The sequence below is a fragment of the Tursiops truncatus genome, chromosome 3, assembly GCF_011762595.2.
Source record: "Tursiops truncatus isolate mTurTru1 chromosome 3, mTurTru1.mat.Y, whole genome shotgun sequence".
Lineage (NCBI taxonomy): Eukaryota > Metazoa > Chordata > Mammalia > Artiodactyla > Delphinidae > Tursiops > Tursiops truncatus.
In genome coordinates, this window is record NC_047036.1 from 102,147,196 (window position 1) to 102,169,574 (window position 22,379).

A 22,379-nucleotide genomic window follows, 5' to 3' on the forward strand; every position below is an offset into this window, starting at 1 on the left:
TGTCCCCTGCATTGGCAGGCGGATTCTTAACCACTGCGCCACCAGGGAAGCCCTACACTTCACTTAAAAAATAAAAAAAGAATTCATTTTCTCAAAGTGCTGGAGGCCAGAAGTCTAAAATCAAGGTGTGGGCAGGCCACGCTCCCTCCACAGGCTGTAGGAGGGAATCCTTCCCTGCCTTTACTAACTCCTGATGGCTCCTGGTGTTCTTGGCTAGTGGCCAAGCATAACCCCAATCTCTGCCTCTCTCTTCACATGACCCTCTTCCCTAGGTTGTTTCTGTGTCCTCTCCTCTCTTACAAGGACATCAGTCATTGGATTTAGAGCCCACCTAAATCCAGAATGATTTCATGTTCAGATCCTTAACTAATTACACCTAAAAGATATTATTTCCAAATAAGATCACATTCCAGATGGACATGAATTTGCAGTCAGGGACACTATTCAACCCACTACAATTAGGAAACCAGAAACAAATCTATTCCTCAATAGTAGCCCTTTAATTCCTGCTGTCCCCTACCCAATATCCAGGTAATTGACTACCTGTGCTCCACCACCACCTCCCCTGTTATTTCCTGCAGAGCTTGCAGATATCGGCTACCATGTCTTTGTTTCCACTGCTGTGTAGCTCATGCAGGCCCTGAGGATACCCTCTTCCATCCAGTGACAGCCTTCTCTTTCCATTTCCTCAACCAACCTGCCCAATAAACTGCAGAGAACAGTCTCGCTGGTAATTTTCCAGGCTACTTATCTTCCAATACTCTAGGTTGTGGGTTTCAAAACTTGCACACACACAAAAATAACAGGGCGAGGTTAGCATATGCTGGGCACCTAAGAATTGTACCAGGAGGCGAGAGACAAGAGGAGGAGGCTGCCCACAGAGAATATGGAATCTCAGCTCAGGATAACAGAAGCTTAAGAGAAGTCTGGATGAGTTGGGAGAAGGGTGAGGGTGTTTGAATCAGAGTTTTAAATCTCTTTTTTAATCTTCAGCCACAATGACAGCCAAAATGTCTCTTCTGGCTGTAAGAACTGGAAAGCCAATTTCAACAGGCTTGTGCAAAAAATGAACTGATTTATTGGTTCTAGAAATGGGAAAGGCCAAGTTTGGGCCCAGGGATGGCTCAAAGTTGCTTGGCTAAGATTGCTAGGCTTACATACTATCGTCTTAGTAAATTTGGCAGAAAGAATGGGTCTCTTCTCCAGGAGTTCCAGTAAGAGCGTGTGGGCTGAGGCTGAATGGCTGTGACGGTCACACATCCACTCCTGCACAATCTTTCAAGGGGCTACTGTACTCTCGTCTAGGGCTGAGTCACCTGCCCCACTTGTAGCCATGGGGTGGGGTCATTCCTCATAGGAAAGCGATGGTAATGTTAGAAGGGAAGAGAAACAATGTGGGCAGGGAGCAACAGATGTCCACCCCACTTACTCTGACAACCTTATGGCCACTTCTGACACCATCAGAAAAATTTCCAGCCTGCCGCTGGAGTTGTGTCTGCCCCCAGAAAACTCATACAAATACCAGATAACTGTTTCTGGCACCACAGATACTTCAGTGTATTTGACTGAAGTATCAATAGTGCCTTAGACCCTATTTTCAGGCAACTAGACAAAAGGTATATTAGTCAGCTAGGACTGTCATAAAAAAATACAACAGACTGGGTGGCTTAAATGACAGAAATTTGTCTTCTCATAGTTCAGGAGGCTGCATCCCGAGCACCTCTTCCTTTTCTTATAAATAAGGAAGCACTGGGTTAGGGCCCCACCCTTATGACCTCATTTAACCTTAATTACCTTCTTAAAAGCCCTATCTTCAAATACAGTCACACTGGGGGTTAGGGCTTCAACATATGAATTTCAGGGGGTAGGGACACAATTCAGTCCATAACAAAAGGACAAACTTATTTTCATTCCTTTACTTCTTACTTACAAGAGTTAAGACGTGAAGTAATACATTTTGACACTGATTAACTCCGGCATATGGTGCTGCTTCAAATATTTTTTCAAATGCGAGTTCTAATTCAGTTTTCAGTGTTTTCCAGTTTCCAATTCATGATATCTCAGAGGTCACATTCTGATCCCAAGCACAGCCAGAATCCTATTAGTCTTCCCATATCAATTAACCCTACAATTTTTTCCATTTAATTGCCAGATGTTTTTCCTTAGGTCAGCAGGCCACAACTAGACGGCTGCCCAAAAAGAGCTTTTTCAGACATGAATCACACACACATACCACACATACACACACACATATTTTATGGCATGCTACATAATTATATCCCAAACATACAGTGATGCTATAGCTAAGCATGATTTATGGATACAATCTCTAAACATCGCGGTGCTTTATTATTTGAGTTCCTTCTCCCCCATAAGCCAAAGTCAATATACAGAAAAGACCAACTAAAAACATGTGATATCTGTTAAGTGTAACACGAAATATGACACTTAAAAGCAAATTGGTTACTAATTCCTGGAGCTGAGTTTGTTCAGTCCCATTTCAACCAAGGTACCTGCTCTAAGGAAACATACAGAAATCAAAATCTAGAAAACAAAAGCAAAATTCACTCTCTGGGTTGCCTCATAAAATCATTGACTTATTTCTTCAGCTTCCAAGGCCATGCTGAGCTCTGCCAGCACTTGTAATACAATCCTTGCTGGAGTTTCTCAGGCGCTCATTACCCCTCATCAGTAATGCAACAAGTCACCACACCCCTCTTTTTGCCAGTTTGACTTCCAAGTCATATGTTAGAATTCATTTGCCAAATACTGACCTATCCCTCAGTTCCTAGCGTGCAATTAAAAGAGAACTTACAAGTAAAAAACAATAGCACAGAAGTCACCTCTAACACATTTCCATTTGGGAAAAAAAAACAATGTCTACTTAACACATCAGTTCCTTTCAACAAGCCCTAGTTTTAGATGACTTGGGTAGAACCTGGTATGTCATTCTTGGCATCACTGTCTCACTGGAACCCTGACAACATCAACACCTCCATCTTGGTAAAGACTAAAACTAGAATTACCACAAATCTTAGATTAGATATATCTTATTATTTAGGCTCGAAAGTTATCCTTGTCTCACAGCCTCTTTCTGAGAAAAGGCACAAAGAGTGGGGTTAGGGTATACCAAAGTTCAATATTGGAAGTGTGTACACACTTACATAAAACGGAGAGATATGTGTTGATATCGTGGTCCAACCTGAAGTGCTATTTTGCATGAATCAGGCCAGTGTGTAATAAGCCTGGGTGTATATTTATATTTAGTTCTTGTAGAATCAACATAAATGTAAAATAACTATCGGCTCCAGGCTTGGACTTATATGTTCTGATATTAGTTTATTAACAAAAGAAAAATAGCACTGAGGGGTAATTATTATATACTAGCTTCATGAGGACTTTTTTGGAAAAATTTTTTTCTAAACTGAAAATGAAGAAGATAACATCTTGAATGCAATACCTGACAGATTCTATTATGGTTTCTGTCACCTTTTAGTATATTTCCTAACTGTGCCTACTACAGGAAAGGGCAAGGAATTAATCAGGTTGCCAACAGAGTTGGGTTACACGGCATGCAGAAAGCACTTCGGCTACATTATTTGCACAATTTCTATAGGGAGTTGTGCAATAGAGGCCTTAAATTTAATATGTCTGGCTGCCTTCCACTTGGACTCAGTTCAAACCCAGTGCCTGCAGCTCACTGTATCCAGAGTGGGAAATCAGTCATTATATTAGGAACGGATGGCAAATGATTCCAATTCACATTCTTCAGCTGGTACGTTTTTTAACCTGGAGCAACACCAAATTGGAAAATTCTACAATTCTACAAGCTGGACGTTTGATCTATGTTGCAGTTTAAATACATTTCTAGTTTGAGGAAGCTGACAGGATTATTTTTCTTTAGAATTTCTTTAGTTGCTGTGCCACGGACAGAAATTTCGAGGTTCACATCATCCCCTTCCTGCAGGTCCTTTTGTTTCTCACTGGGGGTGGGAGGATAGTGTCAGTGCAATTAAACTGCAATGACCTATGTAAACAGTGACCTGACTCCGCACATGTGGACACATTACATAGATTGAAAGGCCATGCTCAGCAAAGATGAAAGACTCTTAGAGATGTTTTTTTTAAAAAAGGAAAGTAATGCCATAAAAAAATGGGCACAAGAAATGAAGAAGTGATAGAAAAAGAAATGTCAACCAGCTCTCAACCACATGAAAATATGGTTGATCATTTCAGTAGCAAGGAAATTAAAAATATAATATAAATGGGTCTCATTTTTTATTCACAATATCAAAAACTAACATACAGTGGTGGTAGGGATAGGGAGCTACACACTTTGCTGGAAGAACAATGAATTACTTTTACAAAAGTAATCCATAAATATACAGTAAAATTTAGAATGTGCATACCCTTGAGCCTAGAAATCTGAACTTTGAGACTATACAAAAATAAAAACAAGGGTTTGTAAACCTGAAAGTACAAATTTAATGCGGCATTATGTGAAGGGGCAAAAATCACTAAAACAATCCAAAAGGCCATCAACAGAGAAATGCTTGATTAAGTTATGGTAAATTTAGTGACAAGTATGTAACAATTTTACTCTTGGCTCTATGAGTATTTACCTAGAGGTAGTTATATAATGTACTACTTAGTTAAAAAAAAAAGTTAGAGAGTATTATGTAGAATGTAACCAACTTTAAAAAATAAAATATATTCTAGACATGTGAATATGAGTGTGCATTTGCGTACATGTGTGTATTTAGTGCACAGAGATACGGAAGGATACACAACAAAGGAGGAGGTGTGAAGAGAATTAACATTTTACTTCTACAATTCAGTAACTGCTGGACTGGTTAGAATAAGCATGCATTCCTTTGTAATTAAAATGGAATAAAATAAAAGGGGAAAGGGCAATTAATTCTGGATTTGTAATTTACAGGTATATCAGAGTCCTCCAAAGAAAAAGTACCAATCGAATGTGCAGTGTGCATGAGTATGTGTGTGTAGAGAGGTAGATTTATATATAAATATAAGTATTTATATACAATATATAAAATATATAAATATAATACAAAGGTAGATACAAAGATGATACATAGACAGATACACACATTTATTTTAGGTCACATGGTATTGGGGTTGACAAGTCCAAAATCTGCAGGGCAGGCTTTTTGAATTGAGTTGTAGTTTTCCTTTGACTTTAATCACAGGGGATGGTAGTAATAAGACACGCCCTAAGGGATTTCCTGTATTCCAGACATATTCTTCTTTACCTCCACTGTGGAACAGCGTCCCAATTTCCCCTTAGTAATCAGGATCAATCCCTCAGCCAGTATATTAACAGATGTACTTCTTTGCCTGTTGACTCAGAGGCATAAGGAACCCAAAGAGGACAGTGGCAGTCTTAACTTTGACTTCAATGGAATCACTGTTCTGTTTCCTGGTGGAAGCATTCCTCCCTTTGGAGCTACGACCTCTAGGCCAACACAGCATAAGGTCACAATGACAGGAAGCAAAAATTTTGCTAGTGGGGCACTAGGAATAATAGTCAGTGGTGCCATTCCCGTTTCTACCCCTTAGTTCCTGGGACTCATGCATCCTGGCTGTGGGAGAAACAGCACCATATACTGGATTCTGATTTAGAACAAATGAAGCCGGAGAACACTGGCCCAGCCTTGCAAGGTATCATCAAGTAGCTAGTATTGCAGTTGAGTCTTTAAAAGGCCATTCCACCATGCTATCAAGCCAGCTGCCTCAGGATGATGGGGAACATGGTAAGATCCGTGAATTTCATGAATATGGGCCCATTGCTGCATCTTATTTGCTGTGAAGTGATTTCTTTGATTCGAAGCAATGATACGTAGAATGCCAAAACGGTGGATAAGGCATTCTCTAAGTCCATGGATGGTAGTTTTGGGAGAAGCGTTGCATGCAGGGAAGGCAAATCTGTATCCAGAATAAGTGTTTATTCCAGTAAGAACAAAGTGCTGTCCCTTCCATGATGGAAACAGTCCATTATAACAACATGCCTCCAGGTAGCTGGCCAATAACCCTGGGGAGCAGTGCCATATTGAGATCTCAGTGTTGGTCTCTGCTTCTGGCAGATTGGGCACTCAGCAATGGCAGTAGCCAGGTCAGCCTTGGTGAGTGGAAGCTTATCTTGCTAAGCCCATGCAAAACCTTCATCCCTGCCACCTCATTGACCACTTTGTTCATGAGCCCAGTGGGTGATGACAGGGGTGGCTGGGAAAAGAGGCTGACGGGTATCCACAAAACAGGTTATCTTATCCACTTGATTATTAAAACCCTCCTCTGCTGAGGTCACCCCTTGGTGAGCATTCACATGGGACACAAATATCTTCACATTCTTCACCCATTCAGAGAGGTCTACATACGTATCTTCTCCCCAGACCTCCTTGTCACCAATTTTCCAATCATGTTCCTTCCAAGTCCCTGAACATCCAGCCAAATGATTAGCCACAGTCCATGAACTGATAATATACTCACACCTTTACCATTTCTCCCCCAAGCAAAATAAACAAGCAGCTGTACTTCTTGAAGTTCCACCCACTAGGAAGATTTGCCTTTACCGCTATCCTTCAGGGATGTCCCAGAGAGGGGCTGCAGTGCTGTAGCTGTCCACTTTGGGGTGGTACTTGTATATTGTACAGAACTATCTGTAAATTAGACCCGAGTTTTCTCTTCCTCGGTCACTGATCATAGGGAACTCGACATAAGACCATAGGTATAGGATGGGGATGAGAAGATACTGTAACAGGAATGGGGACCACAGGCATTTGGGCCACATCCTCATGTAACTTACTTGTGCCATCAGGGCCTGCTCAAGCCCAATCTTATATTTACCGCTCCCATTCGATGCATGACTAACTTTATGGCTTGGTGGGTCAGAGATTACCCAGTTCATTATGGGCAGCTCAAGTCACATGGTAACTTGGTGGCCCGTGGATTAGCATCCGGCCTCTACTAAGGCCCAGCTGTATGCCAAAAGTTGTTTCTTAAAAAGACAGTAGTTTTCCACAGAGGATGACAGACTTTGCTCCAAAATCCTAAGGGCCTATGGTGTGATTCACCAACAGGGGTCTGCAAAGGCTCCAAACAGCATCCCTATCTGGCCCTGCCACTTCAAGCACCGTTGATTGGATCTGCTGGTCCAGGAGGCAGAGAACCTTGCATGACAGCCTGGACCTGTTGCAGAGCCTTCTCTTATTCTGGGCCCAACTCACAACTAGCAGTTTTTCAGGCCACTTGGTTAATGGGTCAGAGTAGCACTTCCAAATGAGGAATATGCTGCCTCTCACATCCAGAAAGGCCTACTAGGCATTGTGCTACTTTCTGGGTTGGAGGAGGGATAAGATGTAACAATTATCTCACCCTAGAAGAGATATCTCAACAAGCCCCACACCACTGGACCACTAGAAATTTCACTAAGGTAGAAGACCCCTGAATTTTTATCAAATTTACTTCTCAACCTCTGACACACAAATATGTTATCAATTTCTAGAATAGTTGCTACTTCTTGCTCACTAAGTCCAATCAGCATAATGTCATCAATGTAATTGACCAATGTGATATCTTATGGAAGAGAAAGATGATTAAGATCTCTGTGAACTGAATGATGACATAAGGCTAGAGAGCTCACATACTCCTGAGGTAGGACAGTGAAAGTGTATTGCTGGCCTTGCCAGCTGAAAGCATACTGCTTCTGGTGGTCTTTACTAACCTGTATGGAGCAAAAAGCATTTGCTAGATCAATAGCTGCATACCAGGTGCCAGGGGATATGTTAATTTGTTCAAGCAATGAAACCATATCTAGAACTGTAGCTACAAATGGAGTCACCACTTGGCTAAGCTTATAATAATTCACTGCCATTCTCCAAGATTCATGTGTCTTCTGCACAGGACAATAAGCAAACTGAATGGAGATATGGTGGGAATTACCACCCTGCATCCTTCAAGTCCATGATGATGGTACTAACCTCTGCAGTCCCTCCAGGAATGTGCTATTGCTTTTGGTTTACTATTTCCCTAAAATGAAGCAGTTCTAATGGCTTATACTTGGCCTTTCCCACAATAATAGACCTCATCCCACAGGTCAAGGAGCCAGTGGAGATTCTTCCAATTGCTGAGTATGTCTATTCCACTTATGCATTCCAGCACTGGGGAAATAACTACAGGATGGACTCTGGGACCCACTGGATCTACTGAGAGATGGACCTGACCTTAAACTCCATTGAGCATCTGACTTCCATAAGGCCCAACTCTGACTGGTGACAAAATAACATTTTGCATCTCCAGGAGTCAGTATCAGTTTAGAGCTAGTGTCCAGTAACACCTAAAAGGTCTGATTATATCCTTTTCCCCAGTGCACAGTCACTCTGGTAAAAACATGTAGGTCCCTTTGGGTAAGGTTGGAAGAAAGATAGAAAGTATAAATTTGGGCAATATACTGAGGTCCTGCCTAAAGGAGACCTGGCCTTCTGCACTTCATTCAGAGGGTTCTGGGTCTGTAACCTGGCTTAAGCCTGGGAATTAATTGAGGGGCCCTACTCTCTGTTTTTATGATTCAAGCTAGACTTTTGTTCACTTGACCAAGCACTCTTTCCACTTATACAGATCAAGTAAATATTTAGTGGGCTTGCCATCTATTTCGCTTCTAGGCACCCCATGATCAATGAGCCAATGCCATAGGTCTCTCTGAGTCAGACATTCTGATGGCTGCTTTGACTCTGCTGTCCACTGTGAAAACCACACCCCTTTGCCTTTGGCGACCGAGTGTTGCTACTTGGCCCCTGCCACCCAGGAATCCCATTATACCCACTGCATTTAGGTTCCCCAGTTCAGGTGCAGCAGTTTCCACTATAATTTTGGACCTACAGAAAAGAGTGATCACACAGCACTTTCAAGGATGCTTGGGGCTCCCCTCACAAATTTATTTCTCAGTCATGGTGAAAGGGAGTCCTTCTAGACCCTCCCAGGGTGAGTGAGCAGGCCTAAATAAGTCCACTCCAACATTCCAATCTCCCAAAGCCTTTGCACCTCTTCCTCTACAGTAAACCAAGGCAGGTCAGCATTTCAACTTCACTTGCCATGGGCCACCTTTTGGTGCATGTTTTGGCCGACCAACCAACCAAACTGTTAGAGCCCTATCTAACTCCTCAAGTGGCAACATTAAATCCAGAATCTCTGCCTAGTGAGCCCATATCAACTAATTACATCCTTTCACCAACAACTTTATGTTCCTTTCACCACCATCCCACACCCTTCACCATCATTCCCACACATAGTTCCCAGATTTCTGTCTGTATAAATTGGAAACCCACGCAATTCTTTTGGAGTGTGGAACACCTCCTCGCGGGCCATACTTTGCACCTCACCCTTTGGGGCCTGCTGGGACATGAATCAAATTATAGGTCTAAAAGCAGAGAGGGGTGGTGGGGATGGATACTGAGGAGAATCAGCAGGCATGCAGAACCCTGCCTTTTATGAGTTTTTGACTAGGAGTATCTCATAGTGATATTTTGTGTATCTCTATTGCCATATTACACCTTGGACCATTGGTGCCCTGTTTACCATGGAAATAGAGTCAGTACTGTCTTTGAATCTCATTAAATTAAGGAAGCAATTCCATAAACTGCATAACCATTTCAGAAAACTCATCCTTAATATTCTGTTCCTCTAGAACCACTTTCAGTAGGGAAATCTTTATCAGTCAATGTTTCCAGAGAAACAGAACCAACAGGATGGATGGCTGGATAGATATACAGGTAGATAGGTATTAATCAAATCTACAAAATACCTTCACAGAAATACCTAGATTAGTGTTTGATTACATAACTGGCTAGCAGAGCCCAGCCAGCCAAGTTGACACATAGAAACTAACCATCACAACAGGTAACAACCAGTAGCCCTCCTTAGAATATTACACTTGACTCTGGATCTACAGATTCAATGCAATCCCTATCAAATTACCAATGGCATTTTTCACAGAACTAGAACAAAACATTATAAAACTTGATGGAAACACAAAAGACCCCGAATAGTCAAAACAATCTTGAGAAAGAAGAATAGAGCTGGAGGAATCGTGCTCCCTGATTTCAGACTATACTACAAGGCTACAGTAATCAAAACTGGTACTGGCACAAACACATATGTGTAGATCAATGAAACAGGATAGAAAACCCAGAAATAAACCCATGCACTTATGGTCAATTAATCTATGACAAAGGAGGTAAGAATATGCAATGGAGAAAAGACAGTCTCTTCAATAAGCGGTGCTGGGAAAACTGGACAGCTACATGTAAAAGAATGAAATTAGAACATTCTCTAACACCATATACAAAAATAAACTCAAAATGGACTAAAGACCTAAATGTAAAACCGGATACTATAAAACTCCTATAGGAAAACATAGGCAGAACACACTTTGACGTAAATCACAGCAATATCTTTTTGGATCCACCTCCTAGAGTAATGGAAATAAAAACAAAAATTTAAAAAAAAAACAAAAAACAAAAATAAACAAATGGGACCTAATGAAACTTAAAAGTTTTTATACAGCAAAGGAAACCAAAAACAAAATGAAAAGACAACCTATGGACTGGGAGAAAATATTTGCAAATGATGCTGACATGGGATTTCCAAAATACACAAACAGCTCATACAGCTTAATATCAAAAAAAACCCCAAAGAACCCAATCAAAAAATGGGCAGAAGACCTAAACAGACATTTCTCCAAGAAAGACATAGAGATGGCCAAAAGGCACATGAAAAGATGTTCAATATTGCTAATTATTAGAGAAATGCAAATCAAAACTACAGTGAGGTATCAACTCATACCAGTCAGAATGGCCATCATTAAAAAGTCTACAAATAACAAATGCTGGAGAGGGAGTAGAAAAAAAGGAACCCACCTACACTGTTGGTTAATTGGTGCAGCCACTATGGAGAACAGCATGGAGGTTCCTTAGAAAACTAAAAGTAGAGCTACAATAGGATCTTGCAATCCCACTCCTGGGCATGTACCCAGACAAAACTCTAATTTGAAAAGATACATACACACCAATGTTCATAGCATCACTATTCACAATAGCCAAGACATGGAAGCAACCTAAATGTCCACTGACAGATGAATGGATAAAAAAGATGTGGTACATATATACAATGGAATATTACTCAGCCATAAAAAAGAATGAGATAATGCCATTGGCAGCAAAATGGATGGACCTAGAGATTATCATATTACACAAAATAAGTCAGACAAAGACAAATATCATATGATATCATTTATATGTAGAATGTAAAAAAATGATACAAATGAACTTATTTACAAAACAGAAATAGACTCACAGACACAGAAAACAACTTATGGTTACCAAAGGGGATAACGGGGGTGAAGAGGGGGAGAGATAAATTAGGAGTTTGAGATTAACATATATACACTACTATATATAAAATAGACAAGGACCTACTGTATAGCACAGGGAACTATACTCAATAACTTGTAATAACCTATAATGGAAAAAAAATCTGGAAAAGAATAGATATATAACTGAATCACTTTGCCATACTCTTGAAACTAACACAACACGGTAAATTAACTATACTTCAATTTAAGAAAAAAAGAATATTATGCTGGACTCTGGCCCAAGGTGAACTTTCCTAAAACAGTCTTGACTGATCTAAAAACACCTCATCTCAATCCAACTTGGACACTTCAGGAGGAATCCAAACTGGATTATACATAAAATCTTAAGAAGTAAGACGTGAAAGTAAGAGATCACCCAGGCTTCCCCATTTATTTGGTAGTTGAGCAGCAAATGCATGTTTTGCCTCCATTTACATATAGCCATCACTGCTGTAGACTCTAACCCTTCCTGGCCACTGAAGTGGAGCTCAGAATGCCTGGACTCAAGTTCTAGCTCAGCCATCTTCCCCAGGCAGATTACTTCATCTCTAAGAGCCTCATCTATTAACATCTCAGAGTTTGGCTCTCATGTATGCATGTCTCTATTGCTCAAAATGTAACATTAAAATAAGTTTTTAAAAAACATTGAAATAATAACATAAATGTATGGAGCTACTAAAAATGTTGCTTTATTTCCAAAAACTTTACTTGTTTTCATGCAACATGCTTTTGAAAACATGAATATGAGAAAGAATTTATATTCCCATTGGAAGAGGGTCGATGGGATTTTTCTGGAGCAATGCTCTGCATTCTAAATCAGAGGTCATCATAATGGGTTGTGTGCTCCCTTGAGTTGATGTGGGTGGCCATGACATTTGGTATAGGAAATGTTGCCTTCGCGAAGTAAAAATGAAACTGTTTGACCCACTGGCTGCAGAGCTTGTACTCAGAATTTTGTTCCCAGGAGTACATAGCCTATACTCTTTTCCTATTTCTTGTAGTAACTTAAGAAACAAATTTATAACTTGCCTGAGGAGTCAAGACTGCTGCTCCTCAAACAGAGATTTTCTTGGTGCAAAGAAAACTAACCCTTCTAGGCATTAAGTGTTTGGCTCTAATGCTCTGAATGCCTGGTTTGGGAATCATTAGAGCACTTGCTATAAATACTTCTGGAGGCCATGATACAAAACAACTTTACACCCAAAAGAATATAGCAAAAACATCTCAAACTATTACCTCTTACAGTAAATAAGTTTCTGTATCAAAATGAAAAATACAAAATGGGATATGGTCATGAATATGAGAGCTGCGGCATCATCTTCTAGCCAGAGAACACTGCAGAGTTACCTTAGTCCCTAAGGCTCAACTGTCTTGTATAACAATGGTAATAATAATGTCTGCCTCTAAGTATTACTGAGATAATCAATAGCTAACAGTGTACATGAGAGAGATTTGTGAACCTCCCAATTTTGGAAATATTGTCTTCTTGTAAAACCAGAGGAAGTTATAAAAGAAGTAAATGCTATTTGAGAGGACTTAATCAAAATAATATCTCCTTAAAATGAAATTAGAATTTCTCAGACATAGCAACATAAATCCACAACGTTTATGATGAGAACCAGGGAAATGGGAAAAGATTATCAGTCCTTTGTACAAAGAATGTATTCCGAACAAGTTCAGAATAGTGCTAAAATATGGGTTTTGCATATGTGTTCCTCCTAGGCAAAGAGAGACTACCCAGGAGATAAAAGACTGAGTGCTCGAGAGGACAGAACTGATGTTTGTGAGGAAAGCCTGAAGACAGATTTTTCTGGAGGGAACCTGAAGATGGGAGCACTGCAGATCATTCTAACGCGTGGGCTGTCAGCAAATGTCAAGACTCCCAACAGAAACCTCTCAGTACAGACAGCATCTGTTTCTCCAGCTGCTTCTCAGGCTGAAATCGTAAGGAAAACAATATGGAGGCAGGAAAGGGAAGTTTGGGAAAGATTATATTCTACTCCAGAAGCCATAGAATCAACAGGAAATACTTGCATGTGATCTTTATTCAAAACTAGAAGGGGAATCCAGTAGAGAACATCTGTTGTGAAATTTCCTTAGCCTGGATCAGACTACCCACCCTACCTCTTAAGGGATCTGACTAAATGATGATTTCTAGGTATGGTATCTCGAGAACTTTCTGGTAACTAAAGATGAGAACCTAGACGTCATTCTTTTTATCATTTTATTTTTGGCTGTGTTGGGCCTTTGTTGCTGTGTGCGAGCTTTCTCTAGTTGTGGTGAACTGGGTCTACTCTTCGTTGCAGTGCACGGGCTCCTCATTAAGGTGGCTTCTCTTGTTGTGGAGCATGGGCTCTAGGTGCATAGGCTTCAGTAGTTGCGGCACGCAGGCTCAGCAGTTGTGGCTCGCGGGCTCTAGAGCGCAGGCTCAGTAGTTGTGGCGCATGTGGCGCATGGGCGCTCTGCGGCATGTGGGATCTTCCCGGACCAGGGCTCTAACCCGTATCCCCTGCATTGGCAGGCAGATTCTTAACTGCTACACCACCGTGGAAGCCCTAGGCATCATTCTTGATATTACCTCTCAAATAGTTGTCAATGTGTCCACCTCTCTTCATTTCCACCTCTGCCCCCCAACCTAGCCCCCCACTGGACAACTCCTTCGTGACTGGCAGGCTTGCAACCTCTCTCATGACGCACAGAATCATCTTGGTAAAACCTGAATATGTATCCCGGCTTCAAACTGCCAATCGTTTCCCACTGTCTTTAAAATCCATGGTTCTTCCCAATGCCACAGGCCCTATATTTCAAACTCTTCTTCCCCTCTAGCCTCATGTGCATCCACTCACCTGACATAGACCCTTTCTACAGATCCTGACTTTTCCGTGAATGCACCAAGTTCTTTACTGCATCAGCAACCTTCTCCCTATGTCCCTTTGTGTGGAATGTTGTACCCCCAGCTCCTTTCTTTAGGTCACAGATTGAAAAGCAATTCCTAGAGAACTGATGCCTCCCACATATTTACGGCCCCTCTGATATTCTCTATCACTGCCCTCGGCTCTCCTCCTTAACAGTAATTCTCACAGCATGTTCAATTATAAATTCAGCTGTGTTTTTATGTAATGTCCTCTTCCTCTAAGTGCCATGAAGGCAATGAATGACCATGTCTCCTTTGTTCACCATTTTATACCCAATGCAGAGCAGAGAGCCTGAAATAAATAGCTGTTGAGTGGAAAAATGACTAAATGGTAAAGGTATTACTCTAATAATTATCCATTCATCCACAATAGTGAAGGCATTTTCAATCTTGGCTGTTGTTGGAACCGCCTCCCCCCAGGCAAAAAAAGTTAAAATCAACTACTTTCTTCAAATTCTAAGACTGACACTAAACGATTTGTTTGCAATTATATCTCCTTAACTAGACAACAAGCAACTTAAGACTGCGGACTGTGCTTTGTTTTCCTTTAGATATCTAACATTTGGCAGAGAATGAGCATTCAACACATGTTTATACAATGTTTTTTACCTTTAAAGTGAAATTAGTGAAACGGTGAAGTTTTAAAACATTGACTGTATCTTAACTTTTCAAAGCCTACGTGTAGCTCTCACTAATCTGCAAGATTGTCACATTTTACAAGCTGTAGCCAAGATAGGAACAAATTATCCATGAAAACTATCACCTCCATGTAAAGAAAATCAGGGTAAACAAAATCCCAAATATAACACATTTCCCTCTACTATATACACGGTTTCGCATCTCTGATGTTGATGTGGGATACAGTTTCGTGAAGGTGTCCATCTTACTTTCCACTAGTGAGAGAGTACAGTTTAAAGGGGCTCTGGATCCAGAATGCCTGACGAGAACCTGAACTCAGGCAAGTTCCTTACCCTCTTTGCATTTCCACATCCTCTTCTATGAAATGAAGATAACAATAATTCTGACTTCACTGGCTTGTTGTAGGGTAGCATGTGAGCTGGTCTCTCAATAAGCTAAAGAATATCAATCAGACGGATGGGAGACAGGGAATCAAAAGTCAAAAGAGAATGGAGACACTCTGAAAATAAACTGTAGCCAGGAATGCAAGAGGAGACATGGTAAGAAATAAATGAGGATGGCCAAAAGCCTTGAATGCCACAAACAGACTTTGGATTCTATGCAACTGGCAGAAAGGGTCATTTGGGGCTCTGAGGATGGATTTGGCCGGATCAGAGCTACAGGATGGGTAGAATGAGCCAGTGTTGTGCCTGCTGCCCACTCACCTCTGTGCTGATGATGACACACTAATTATTCCTCTCTGTAAATCCTCCTTACCCCTCTCCTAGGCTTTATGCTTCAAGTGGAATTCATTTCACTCCCGGCAGGGGCAACTCTGAGACTCAGACTCAGCACCCAAAGGACTGCTTTCTCTGACCACCAAGACTGATTCAGAGTGGACATGTGGTCCAAGCCACCAACGAGCGGCAATGGCACTTTTGCCGATACTTTTGAGAGAGGGGGACACCATCTTTGCTATTAGAGTTAAGTCTGGGAGGCTGTAGGCCTAGGTTTACTGGCAGCTATTTTTGCCACTACGTGAAGCCTGAGAATGAAACCCCCGTGGAGGAGAAGAGAGTCAACAGAAGCAGAGAGCCCAGGTCCTGGCGATGTTATTCAAGTGGCATTCAAACCACCCAACCCTTGGCCTTCACATGTACCTAAGTCAGTAAATTCTCTTTCCTTGAGTTGGTATTTCTGTCCCTTGCAACAGAAAGAATCCTCACTGGTACTGCAGTGACAAAGATACTCACAAGGCCAAAGATATAAGACTAGAGATAATGATGGGACAAAAGTAAGATATGTGGGCTGGGGGGAACGTAAGTGAGGATGATTTGCATGACTCCTGTTTCTTTAACTACAAAGTTAGCATTAGTATTGAACAATATAAAGGGCATTGTTTCTCCCCTCATATGACTCTTACCAAGAATCTTTACAACTATTTAAGAACATGAAATACTAAGACGAGTTTTCATTTGACTATAAGATTCCATCTTCACTTCTCTCTCCCTCCTAATTTATTATCAGATATAGTGTTAATACGAAGATAGGCTGATTCATATATTCATACACAGTTTGAAAATTTACCTAAAATATTAAGAAACTTAAATGAAAGAAGGTATGGAGATCATGACTAAAAATAGATCCACTGTGACTCAGAGAGACTGTATTTTCTCTGTGACTCACAGGGAATATATTTATTGGTACACAACAAATATTTGTTGATGAATAGTAGCAGCTAACACAGCTAACACTATGCTTGAAGAGCCTGACATATGTTCACTAGCTTAACGATAACTCTTTCAGGGATATATTTTTTATTTCTATTTTACAGTTGAGAAAACTGAGACACGGACAGAATAAATAATTTTCCCTGATTCCTAAAGGTGCCCTGATACAAAACTAGATAGCTTAGCTGTAGAGCCATATGCTTAAGCACTATACTTAGAGCAAGTGAAGAAATGAATAGGTGGTCCCTTCTTGTTCCCTGTTGGTGGGGAAACTGGACCGAGTCTTTGTGACAAGTTGGTTCTGTTGCCCTTCCAACAGGCTCACATTCTTCTAATGTCTTGGCTACGACCCGATTATCAACTAGATGCTTTCAGGAAGTTGTGTTCACTATTTCCAATCCCCCAGGCACAATTCAGTACACTGAAAAGGCAATTTACTCAAATGAGAACCTTTCTAAATGCTAGCATGGTAAACGAAGACTAAGTGCTGTTTCTCTACATTGTCTGCTGGTAGCAAGGGAGTAGTTGAGTCACAGAGAGAATGAGGCTTATTACCAGCGTGATATCTAGCACTGTAGCATTTCTTGTTCACGTGGAAATGGATGCCGACCATCACCTGTGTGTTTCAGATGCACATCTTGCCCAGAACCTGGTGACAATTCGCCCACAGCGTATTTATGTATTAGGTGGGACGGGTGGCACGGTGATCACTAATCTGATAGGAATCAACACTTACCCTAATGGCACAGCATTTTCCATTTGAATTTGCACATGAGTTTGTGCCTCTCAGCTTACACAGAAGTGCTAATCATATCTCATAAAGATAGCAATTTAAAAATCAATGTCTGTGTTCACGGAAATATGACATTTAATTCTTGGCTGATGTCACTATCATGGGAGGGGTAAGAGCAATTTCTATTAAAAAATCAGGTAGCGGGCTTCCCTGGTGGCGCAGTGGTTGAGAGTCCGCCTGCCGATGCAGGGGACCTGGGTTCGTGCCCTGGTCCGGGAAGATCCCACATGCTGCGGAGCAGCTGGGCCCGTGAGCCATGGCCGCTGAGCCTGCGCATCCGGAGCCTGTGCTCCGCAACAGGAGAGGCCACAACAGAGAGAGGCCTGCGTACCGGTTAAAAAAAAAAAAAAAAAAAATCAGGTAGTTTATGAATTTAATCATGAAATATCTCACTATCACAAAATGCCTACCCTCCCTCTGTAGGATGTATCTTTTTGAGTTCATAACGACGCTTCTTACAGCCTTTGATATGGAGAGCCAACCATCTCTTTACCTTAAGACATACTATCTTGAAGGTTTTCCTTAGAAGCATCAGAAGAGATGTTGGGTTGATTTGTTTATTTCTTTAGATGAAAATAATTCAGTGTTGGTGATGGAAATAAGAGTGCATTCCGTCAACTTTAAACTCATGTTTCTGCTGTTCCTAGAATTTTGATAGCATCAACAACTTCAGTGCTTAAAGTGAGGCTGTATAAACCAGAGAAGCACTTGGGCATTTGTCTTGCCCCCTGCCCAAGGTCTGAAAACATGTTGATTGTCTCCTATGGGTATGATTTCCAAATTCTCAAATTAACTTCTGTTGACTCCTTTGCCAGAGGATATAGAGCTATGTTGAATGCATCTTTCCCAATACTATTTATGCCTAATGACCTTCGAAAACAGGATCTTTCCTCTTTTTTTCTTTTCATTTCCCCAGGTGCAGATGAATGAAAGATAAAATGTACCAAGCCGTGTACTGAGCATCTATTGCTGAGTTCTTCAAACCTTTACTTCCAAAAACCATGTATCACTCTGAAAAGTAATAACCTCCTAATATTTTAGCATTTCTTCTCTTAACTTTCCAATAATGTTCTCATTTGTATGAGTATGACCTTAAATGTCTATTTATACATAAACGGGGTCATCTACTTCTGACATTCCCATGTTTGTTGATTTGGTCAAGAGGTACTTGAATTTTCTTCTCATTGGATCCATTCAGCAAATCTTATTCTACGTCACAGTAGCTCAGACTGTTCTGTCCAGGGCTTGTCTTCTGAAAGAAGGCTAATGCAACTGAATCCTTACACCCTGACACGTCCTTTCTTGGAAAAGCATGTAGAGCGGGTGTTCACCATGTATATTTCTGGTCTGTTACTTTGATGAATTCTTCTACTCAGACTTTCATATATGTAGTCATTTAGACAAAGTGCTTTTGTGCTTTTTTCCCTACATCATTGTACTCAGTCAACTACTGACTATCTCACTGACTCTCTTTTTAAGATCCTGAACTAGATTTCAAGTTTCTTGAATAATCTGGCCTAATGTTTTCCTTTTTCTCAATACCCAGTTGAAAGGGCTTCTTTATTTTCTGGCAGTGCCGTCCACTTTTTTGTTCTATTTAAAACTTTTTTTCTGTTGTATTGATATATTATTTATTTTTTGTTATTACTTTTATCAGCAAGCTGAGCCCAGAAATTCCCAGTGGTTTGGACAGCCTCTACTGCAACTCCTTTTGAAATGAGATAAATCAGAAGTTGATTGCTATTTCAAGAGGGAAAGCAAAGAAAAATGTGCAGGTGAGGGGAAGGGGTAGATTAGATCTAAATTATAGGTTTCATCCTCTGCAAGCCTCAGCCAGTCCCCTCCCTCCTTCTTCCGAATCCTGTTTAGCAGACCATCAAAGCCCCATCTCCCTCTGAGTCTCCCCCAGTGACATCTTCCCTTCCTTTTAAACTTACCAACTTGAGTCCTGGCAGTACCACCCATCCCACCTTCTAGAGTCACACTATTCATACTGTTAAGGCTTGTCTCTTTCTCCCACTCCACTAGCTAATATGCACATAAGTTGATAGTTTATTCATTTAGTATATGTATTGATTCAGTTCTTTATGCTTGTGTCCAAATGCACAGCTCATTTGTCTATTAAAATCATTGAGGAAAAGGGAAGAAAGGGTAATCAAAAATCCAGTTTCCTTAGTTTAGGTTGATGTTCTTAATAAAGAGTTGACAGATGAATAAAGAAGATGTGGAACATATATACAATGGAATATTACTCAGCCATAGAAAGAAATGAAATTGAGTTGTTTGTAGTGAGGTGGATGGACCTAGAGTCTGTCATACAGAGTGAAGTAAGTCAGAAAGAGAAAAACAAATACCATATGCTAATGCATATATATGGAATCTATTAAAACAAAAAATGGTACTGATGACCCTAGTGGCAGGGCAGGAATAAAGACGTAGACATAGAGAATGGACCTGAGGACACAGGGTGGGAGGGGGAAAGCTGGGGCGAAGTGAGAGTAGCATCGACACATATACACTACCGAATGTAAAATAGCTAGCTAGTGGGAAGCAGCAGCATAGCACAGGGAGATCAGCTCGGTGCTCTGTGACCACCTAGAGGTGTGGGATAGGGAGGGTGGGAAGGAGGCTCAAGAGGGAGGGGATATGGGGATATATGTATACGTATAGCTGATTCACTTTGTTGTACAGCAGAATCTAACACAGTATTGTGAAGCAATTATACTCCAATAAAGATCTATTAAAAAAAAGAAATAAAATAAAGAGTTGAGCCAAGCTGCAGGCAAAGGAGAAAAGTCTCTGTTTGTCCTTCATACTGTCCACGTTGTAAGAAGTTAGAGATGCCTATTTTAGACTGTAAGCCTTTGAGGGAATGGAGAGTAACTGTTTAAATCATGTTGCGTAGCTTTTAGAATGATAATGGGAAAAATGTTTCTCTTAATAGCACCAATTTTATCCAAACATAGAGGTCTTACTAAGGCATTGTTCTCTAAACCTTTTGCATTATGTACCATTATCAGTAAAAAGTTTTGAACACAAAAATCCCATAAACACATGTTTATATGTATTCACATGTATTGCTCTTACTATATTACATGCATTATAAAGCACAAAGACCAAAATTTAAAAGGAACGAAATTAAAACAAATTTTAATGAAACTTTTCCCCACAACCTGTTGCACACGTGCCCAACACGGAAAGCCACGATCTTTGACCCTGGTTTCCTTCAAATATCATAGCTAAAACGTAAGTCCTATCCATTTCCTCTCTGAATATACCTCAATGACCACTTCTCCATGCCCACCACAGGCTGACCTTACACTGCTGTGAACTCTCTCTCACCTGTACTCTGCAGCTCATCTCCTCGTTTTCTTTAGCTCTTTCTCTCCAGCGTGAGCTTCACCAGTGGCCTAGGTGCTCTTGCCCAAACTCCACACTGATCATTTCTCCTCTGCTCAAGTCCTTTAGTGGCTTTGCCTTGCCTACAGGACAGGTGAACCCGCCGATCATAACACCATCTGTCCTTGGCTCACCTTCCCAGGTGGACCCTCCTCCTTTCCCACCTGACTCTCCAGCTACATCAAAGTGACTGCAGTTTTTTTGAAGGCACCAATACTTTTATTTTCACCTTTGCATGATATTTTCCTCTACCAGAAATGGCCTTTTTCTTCATGCCTACCTGACAACCCTTAACAATTCAGCTTAAATATCACTTCTCTAGGAAGGTTCTCTTTACTTCCTTTTGCAGAATTAAGCACTTGCCTTTCTGTGTTCCCTTAACACTTTGTATTGAATTAGAGCACTTACCATATTACTTGAGTAATTTATTTCCGTGACTCTGAATTCCTAAACGATAGAAAGTCTGCTCTGCTCTTTTCTTGGATTATCACTGTATCACAGGTGAGGCATGATGTAAATGCTTGATCTTTCTTAATAAATAGAGAGGATGGATAAACAGTAATTGAACAAATGCATACGTTTGGTGGCAGTGAAGAAAACTTTCAACTCGGCAGTCTGCAATAAACAATCAAACATTTCAACAGTACACTTGTAGGAAAAAAATACCTCTTGCCTAGAGATTTAATATTTTCTCACAGCTCAACAGCTTTTAGGTCATTTTCAAAGCCTTATCTCTTATATTGCCCAGTCAACATAATTAATGACGTTAATAAAAAATAAGATCTGTAAGTGTTTGCTATGTGTGTAACACTGTGATAGCACCTTATTGCAATACCTAATTTAACCATCACACAGCCTGTGAAGTAAGCGCTAGTATTCACTCCACCCGGCATGCAAGAAAGTCAGTGAGGCTCTGGAGGCTACAGAGTGACTCCTTCCACAGGTGAAAAAAAGCAAGATTAAAAGCACATCTCCAAATGCAAGCTCTTAACCCAAATGTTCGGCTGCCTTCAGGCCATGTATCTCCAAATCTTTTTCAGAATGTCTACCCTGAAATTTAGTTCCTTCCACTGCTAGACTGGGAACAAGTTCCAGTATTCTTAGGATAGCTACTAGTAAAATGTGACATAAATGTGATAGTTGTACATACTGTATGTCCCATAAAGTGTCTAAGACCCAGGAACTCTTTGGAAGTCTCTAGACCAGACTGTTTACTTATAAATCAAATGATCTGTTTCACAGAGTGGTTTGGCTTCATTGACTTCTACTCGTGCCACCACCATCTCCTGTGTGGCACTGTGATCTGCCATGGCTGAAATACACGCAGATGAAGTTTGTTCACCTTTTATTTGTTTGTATTTGCTTTAGCTAATTCTTACTCCATCAACAATCTCAGCTGAAATTTGTCCTAAATACTTTACTGCCTGAATGAACATTCTTCACGGATACCATAATAGATTAGCCTTGCAAGTAAGTAAGTGGGCAGGGAGACCCCTTAAA

The 22,379-nt window shown here is 40.7% G+C and overlaps 1 pseudogene; it reads left to right on the top strand.

Moving 5' to 3' along the window:
- The window catches only part of LOC101330810 (regulator of nonsense transcripts 1 pseudogene), a 128,389-nt pseudogene that overhangs the window by 2,021 nt on the left and 103,989 nt on the right, over positions 1-22,379 (top strand).